Raw genomic sequence first — 7,972 nt, 5'->3', positions numbered from 1 at the left:
ATTTCCACCTGAAAGCAAGTAGAAGTATAAAGTAGTAAAAAAAAATGGATCTGCCTGAGTACAAGTACCTTGAATTTGTACTTAAGTACAGTATTTGAGTAAATACGCTTTCCACCACTGATGGTAGATATGATGTAGGTTAAAGCAGGCTATTGTAATATGCCTGGGCAGTGACTGTGTCCTTGTCACTCAGATATGTGATAATCATCACAATAAGGTTCACCTCAAGGCCAGGAGAGATGTTGTGCAATGTGTCAAAAAAAAAAAAAAACACGCTCCAGCCAAGAACAGTCCTTCCTGCCAGCCTCAGGACCTGCACAGACTGTCTGTCTGATTACAGAGACACACGCCTCCCCACTGTGCAGGGGACGCTGTGCCCCACCAGCATATTATCACACTGTCTGAGAACCGAATCATCATCATGTGTGTGTGTGAGAGAGAGAGATAGAGAAAGCAGATTGTGTTCAAAGGAAACATCTCCCAGAGACTCCACAAGCAGACAAAGGTGCCTGTCTTCGCCCAGCCCCAACAGCTCCTTCTTTATCTGTCTCCAATCTCTGTCTTTCTCTCTGGGAGATGCTGACTCAGTGGAACAAAGTGAAAGGAGTTGGTTAAACTCCCTCCTCTCCTGGAAACACAACCCTTTGTTCGAGTCAAACGCTGCGCTTTTGAATTAGCTCCCTCCGCGGCTTGTTTTGACGCTCGTCACGCTGGCAGGAGCACATTACATTACGAGATTTTAGCGCAGAGTGGATGTTTGTCACTCCGGGCCGCTTGAGAGTCAAGTTCTCCTTTCAGCCGTGAGAGGGCTTGGCTGTTCTCGTCAGCAGGTCTGGCTGTCAACACAGCTCAGGTCATGCAGAACAGTCTGACCTTATTTGCCCCAGTTAGACCTTGAAGTTGAGCAGATAAACTGATTTTCTGACAGGATCTCACTACACACAACACTGATCTTGACATTATCTATCTTTTCTTTTTCTTTTTCTTTTTTTTCTTTTTTTTTTGTAGGTGTTTTGGCTACAGACCTCCTTTCAGTATGTCATTTGTTTTAATCCACAGCAGCCAGTACAGTGTGTCCCCTCATTCTATCTGCGCTAACGTGACAAATCACAACGTGGTTAAGTCAGAGAGTTGCGTTAATGCGCAGATTCATCATCATGCAGCCTAAAAGCTCCGTGTTTTTCACTGTGTGCTGCATGGTGCAGTAGGATGCACATGGGTAAGCCTGTGATGGAGGATGCAAGAGCAACCCCCATACGCAACTACTTGATAATGCATCACACATACTTCTGGGAAGAGTTTATTGACAAGGGAGGAAGGCCGTGTGGGCAGGTCGTAAACATTTCACATCGGATATCAGATCTGGTGGGACAGAGCAGCCTGCGTGTGATTGTGTGTGTCTATGAGGTTGTGTATGTGTGTCCGTGTGCAGGCAATAACGCACAAGTTGTTGTGTGAGAGACTGAGTGTGTGGGACATGTGTGGGCGTGTGTGTGTGTGTGGGTGAGCAGCATTCCTATCCATCAAAGTCACAAATGGGCCGCCCTCTGCCTCGGGAGAAAAATGAACCATGCCCGACGAACTAGGCCTGCTGCTGTTGTTCTCCTGCCACCATTTCCTCCTGATTCACCCTGAGTGGCTGTGAGTGGGACAGACACACCTCGCCAGCCAACACCACGCGGCATTCACAACGCTACCACAGGAAGCTGACACATAAAGATGCCTGCATACCTTGCATGCTGATACAAACAATGTGAATTAATTCTTGTAAAACTGATCATACAAGGAGTGTCTCTCATTCTGACAGGTGCGAGGGTGGCTTCGTATTAATTGGACGGCTTTACTCAAGCACTCGTGCACGGGAGAAGTGTGTCAATGTACCACCTGTCTGATGAAAGATAAGTCATCGTTTCATGCTGGGAAACGCATGTCTATCCTGTTAGCTGAAACCACTGAGGTTATTTAACCGTCAATGCCACTTATTTTACGTATGATTTTATAGAAAATAAGCTTCTATATGTTATGGTTGTTTCCCAGCTAAAAAATAATAATAAAAAAAAAATATCCAGTGACATTCCCGGAACGTTCAGGGAACAGTACAATAATGTTAGTTTTCTATCAGAAAGTCCAGCCTTTTTGACATCTAGGGAACGTTCAGGGAGAAACATTCAAGAAACCTTCCTGGAACATTCAATTAACGTTCCCAGAACATTCTGATAACACAACAATAATTTTGGTTTTACATTAGAAAAACGTGTTCCCACAAAAATAAATAAATAAATAAATAATTCTCACAGAACCTCTTGGGAATCAAGTGCTGCTCGCTGGGTTGGTGTGTGTTGGAGCAGTTTCTGTCCCGTGGAAATTCTGATATAACCTCAAAGAAATGACGCATGTATCCACAGATGTAATGCCCATTCGTCTTGGCGTGTTGGTATTGATTTGGACTGACCTGGTCCCTGGACTGGCCCGGATCTTTATGTGTCCCTAATTTGATTCAGCTGCTATCTTTGAGATGGTATTGACTACAGCCTAAGTGCTTGTTACTGTAAGTGGATAAAGTTTCTGAATTATGTGGATGTTCAGCCATTGGGTCTGTAAAGGCAGACCGGTAAACGAGACTGATTCCAGTCATTTGTATTTCAAAATATCCTTTTTCCAACGTGTGCTCTCATTTCACAATGCCAGTTTTCCAAATGACAGTTTTGTTTCATAATGCCACTTTTCATCACAGAGGCTTTGTCAATCAGCGCACAGGGCGGAGACACGGACTGTTGCTTCGGTCTGAATGACACAGGAGCTCCTACGCTACGCAGCACAGGTATGATGTTAGACGTGCCGACACGTGAGCAAAGAGCAAACACGTGCTGACGCATATAGGATTCCGCACAGCTTTGCGTCAGTTACTGCAATGGATTTAATGTATTCATGCAAACGTGTGAAGGCGTGAAGTCACAGACAAGGTCTGCCCATGTGGAAGTCGGTGGATGTGTGAGTCGTGAGAAATGCAGAGAAGATAAGATAGATTCAAGCACAAATACAAGTTAGAAACCTTGAATCTGGTGTGTCTCTAAAAGGCTGTTTTGTGCTGAGAAAATATAGAAATTTCACTCACAAATAAGCATTTTTCAGCCTTCATTGCTTGAAGAAATCTGGTCACAGTTGTGGCAAATGTGGACAGGGACCTGTGTTAAATATTTGGGATGGAGTTCAAAAGGACCCAAGACCCAGTGTGAGGAGGGGTGAGGATTTGAGTGGGAGTGGGAAGGGTCTCAGTGTGGACGAGGCCTCTGATCCCACACCTGCGGAAGGAGCCCTGTTTGAAGTGCTGCTCGCTTGCCCTCCCGGCTCACAGCGCAGATGATTGATGACACATCTCGAGCTCTGCGGCTTTGCACACTAAAGGGAGACAACGTGCCAGAGAGGGTGTCAGAGCCCCGGCTGAGAGAGAAAGAGAGAGAAAATGTGCAAAACGTGCAACGGCAGGGGACAAGAAAAGAAAGTGTCACCCCAGACTATGATTTAGTCACAGTCACAGCTTACAGTAACTTCTGAACATCCGAGCCACGGACATTACAACCAGACCCCCGATTCCTGGACGGCGAGTCACGACATCCCCCTGACTTTTGTCCTGAAAAGTTTGGATTGAAACTTTCTGAGAAGCTGATGCTTCAGATTCCGTATGTAGTGGTTAATGAGTGATGAATGAATCACAACATCAGCTTGGGGAACATAGTACTGTAAAGTTTATGTTTCCCAGTTGCGGAATGAGCGATGACTAAACGCAGCAGCCTCTGTAGATTGAAAGGCGCACGCTGGATGCAGACCAAGCGTTTCACAATCAGGCTTCATTCTCTACAGAAGGGACGTTCATGGTATGGCTGACTGTGTGTGTGTGCGCGCGCGTGCGCACAGTTAGGCGTAACTTCATGTCTGGCTTGTGTTTACTTTCTATGTAACATTTAGAACATGTTAGTCACTCCATCCTTAGTCAACACATAAAAGTACAGCACATCAAGCGGATGAGACACACTGTGTGTACGAAGTGTGTAATCAGAGACCCATTCACATATCTTGGCATGTGGATGCTTTGATACTGGTAGCATGTTGGTCAGCGACTTAACCACCTGTTACAGACAGTTACTTCATTATGTACTGGTCTGTCTTATTACTGTAGCGTCGCTGCTATCTGACTAAAGAGCTCACCTTTTCATTTAAGAGGTTTAACAAGCTGCCAATATTATATCTTGTGTGTTTAAATAAAAATACAAAAACAAAACAGTTGTGGTTTTACAGGGCGTTATGGGGCAGACTATTTCTTGGCTGGGTGCAGTGATCTGTCATTGACTGTTAAGTATTGAGCTATAGAGGTGCTTGTAGGCATATTTTGGATATTTTGGAGAGAGCCAGGCCAGCAGTTTCACCCTGTCTGTATGCTAAGCTAAGCTAAAAGTCCCCTGGCTGCAGCTTCATATTTAGGGCACAGAGATGTCCTCAGCGAACTCTTTGCATTGCCAGCAAAGCAAATAAGTGTATTCTCCAAAATGTCAAACAGTTCCTCAGTACAAGATGTATAATTACAACCACTGCCTTGTAGTAGCAGAGCAATGTGAATCAGCACAGCACTGTGTTTCGAGCCTCCACATGGATCCTGTGAGAATACGATGTACCGTTATGGCTTAGCCTATCACGTTTGTAACAGGATACTTCACACTGCGTTCCATATTCTGTCCATGTGTGGCCAACCATTTGTCTTATTCACAGTCTCTCTTGTGTCGTGACACTGCTCATACGACGCTAGCGGTGTTGCACTGTACTCCCATACCCCAGATCCGGGCCTGTCAACCACTTACTGCACAGCCTAATCCAAATGGTGTAAATTCGACACCCCCACAAAGTGGACCTGATAATTGCTGCCTTTTACAGAGCTGGTCTGCTCACACTAAAAGGCCCACAATATAGGACTCAGCCTGGAACTGGGCTGAATGTGCTAAATAAGCTAATGAAATCCACCCACAGGACACAAGCCGGGCACGATAAGAACCTTTATAGCTGTGAAACTCGGCCAAGCTGGGAGGGTGTTAGCTCTATCTGTTTGTTTATTTGTCTGTTTGACAGCCCACGGCGCAGCGCCAGAGGGACTGGTGGTCCGACAAAGGTTAGGTGTCAGCGTAGAGTGTATAAAATAGAACAGAGCAGAACGAGAGAGAGAGAGAGAGACTGGAGAAAATAGGAGTGAGAGAGAGAGTGGAGGAGAGAGAGACTCAGGGCAGGAAGTGTGGGTGGCTGGGTAGGTGGTTTTGGCAATGCAGAATGGACTTCTTGCGTATTACTTCTGGTAAAACAAAGATATGAGTTTTGCAATGGCTCGGCCCATTCACTGTGCAGTATCAGTTGTAAAAATTTTGCTCTTTGAGGTCAGTGTTTGTAGAGGGGACACCAAATCAGTTTAAGAGCAACATGTTATGATGTGCACCCGCACTCCTAGCACTTTCACACAGAGAAAACAGATAGGAGATAATAGCAGCGAGTGTGTGTGCGTGTACGTGCGTGCGTGAGTGTGTGCATGCGTGTGTGTACAGTACACAGTGATGAATACCAGATGCAGGCATTTCCTTTGTTGGTGCAAGCAAGTTCAGAATTTGCCAATCGCCCTGCTCTCCTCCCACACGGTTGAATACTTCTACACACACCCACACACACTCCAGAATCCCTGCCCACTAATCCTCCTCCATCCTAGGCTTAGGGGTGGCCGAAGCTGCAGGCTAATTCAATCTTGGCTGGTGCTCCTCTGTTTTATATCACTCCTCTTGTCTTTCTGTTCTCCACCCTTGGTCTTTGCACTCACACTCTTGCTTAATTAGTTTTTTTTTCCATCTCTCTCCATCTGCTTTCACCCCCCACTTCTTGTCCCAAGCGAAAGAAACTCTCTCTTGATCATTCTTTCTCTTTCTCTTATTGCTATCTTTTACTTTCTCCTGTTGTTTTCTTTGCAGTGCTGTATCTGCTCCCCCCCTGCAGGCCTTTGCTCTGCAGTTTACATGCAGTAATCTAATCACAGATAGGGAAGGTCATTACAGATCACATGATCGGGCTGGCAGGTTGCACAGAGAGTTGATCTCATCTGTGACGTCAGCCCATAGGAGTGCGCAGCGGCCTTCTCCCTATCACGTTCTTAAAATAGCCCTCCGTCCCCACTGACGACGTCATCCATTCCCGTCTCCCTGTAGCTCTGCCGCCCCCTTCCCTCTCTTGTTATCTCACTCTTTCTCCCCCGTCCCTCTCTTCTCCTCTCTCCCCCTTTGCTCTCTTTTTTCCACCCCCTCCTCATTTGACTTTCCAGGCTTTGCCACCCCCCTCCTCCCTTTTTCTTCCTCTTTGCCATCACTGTTTATGCTTCTTGATAACAGCAGTAATTCCATAAAAGAGAGTTCATTGTACTTTCGGCTGATTGCTCTCTAGCAGGCCTGAAATTAAAAATATGCTCCGTAATCGTTCATCAGGGAAACCTCCATTCAGGGTTTCTTCTGAAAAATGATAACAATAACATGCAAATGAATGCGGCCTTCCCCGGCACGCCACTTTCCCGGCACTTGTAAAAAATTCAAGCATTGAAATGCCACTGTCATTTCAGCAAAGAGGTGCATTTGGATACTGACAACAGAATGCCACCAATTACATGTAGTTAAATATTTACTGTGCATGGGCGGAATACCGTGAAGCAAAAGTGAGTCACACAGGGAAGGCTGCGCTGCACTAACCCTCTGTATCTATATAACTAATGATCAAAGGCCAGGCTTCAATCCGACCCTGTCCACAAGCAAGGCAGCGTTTGCTCTGCTGTGACAGCTCCACCGCCCACACCACAGGTGCCCCATTGCTCTCAAACAGGACTCAAAAGCTGTTTTTAGAAAATAAAATATAATATATATATATATACCAGGAAATGATTTCCCAAAAACTGTCCCAACCAATGGGTGTTGAGAGTTTCAATCAATAATGTAATCAATTTTTCAGCATTATAAAAAAAAGACTTTTAGCAGTTTGACTTCTGATACTAGTGTTTTTGTGTTTTCCTCTTCTTGAAGGCAAATTTGAAGTGCAGATTCATAATCGTTTATAATCATTCATTCCAAATGCCAACGTGATACAAACATGTTGTTCTTAAATCTAGTGTTGGTCAGTTGGCCCACTACTCCGGCTCAGACTACATCATCTCAATCAATTACCATGACATTTTGGACCGACACTCATGGTCCACAGAGGATAAATTCTCCTGCATCACCAGCAAGTCAGTGTTTTCACTTATTCCCTGAACTATTTCAAACCCCTGTAAAACCACAACATGCTGTTTTTATGCTTTGCTTTACTTAAATAAACAAGATATAATATTAGAGGTGGAGGTTTTGTTGAGGTTCCCCAGAAAACAAACCCTAATGACTTTAGTGATCTCCTGATTCTTCCTCTAGCGCCACCATGAGGCCCACATTTGTGGTTTTGAGTGAAATTTCTAGGCAAATACTAAACAGATTGCCATGAAATTTGGCACAGAGATGTAGGGTCAGTAACGTCTCCCTCACGATGAATTGAAATGACTTTGTTGATCCCGTAAAGATCCCCTCCAGACATGTTTTAAGATGTATATAAAACACTCTACTTTGAATAATAATTTGTGTCTGATGTGGTTTTTCTAGAAACAGAAGTTCAGATATCTTGTAAATCCTTAAAATCACATTTATTACATTTTCACCCTCATTTAAATTCATTTCAAAGTTCAACTGTTGGACGCAAGAGGCCTCCTACTTGACTGAAAGGTCAGTTTTTAGTGTTCAACTGAAGGAACAAAAGGAAAAATACATTATTGAGTGGAGGGGAAATTACATTTTTACCAGCACCAGTGTCAAGTCAAATTTTTAATTTGTCCAATATTATTGATTATGACCAAATACCTGCAAAACTAATGACACTCCCA

This window comes from Chaetodon auriga, chromosome 3 (assembly GCF_051107435.1).
Source record: "Chaetodon auriga isolate fChaAug3 chromosome 3, fChaAug3.hap1, whole genome shotgun sequence".
Lineage (NCBI taxonomy): Eukaryota > Metazoa > Chordata > Actinopteri > Chaetodontiformes > Chaetodontidae > Chaetodon > Chaetodon auriga.
The sequence above is the reverse complement of the archived record's forward strand: the minus strand, read 5'-3'. Positions refer to the sequence as shown.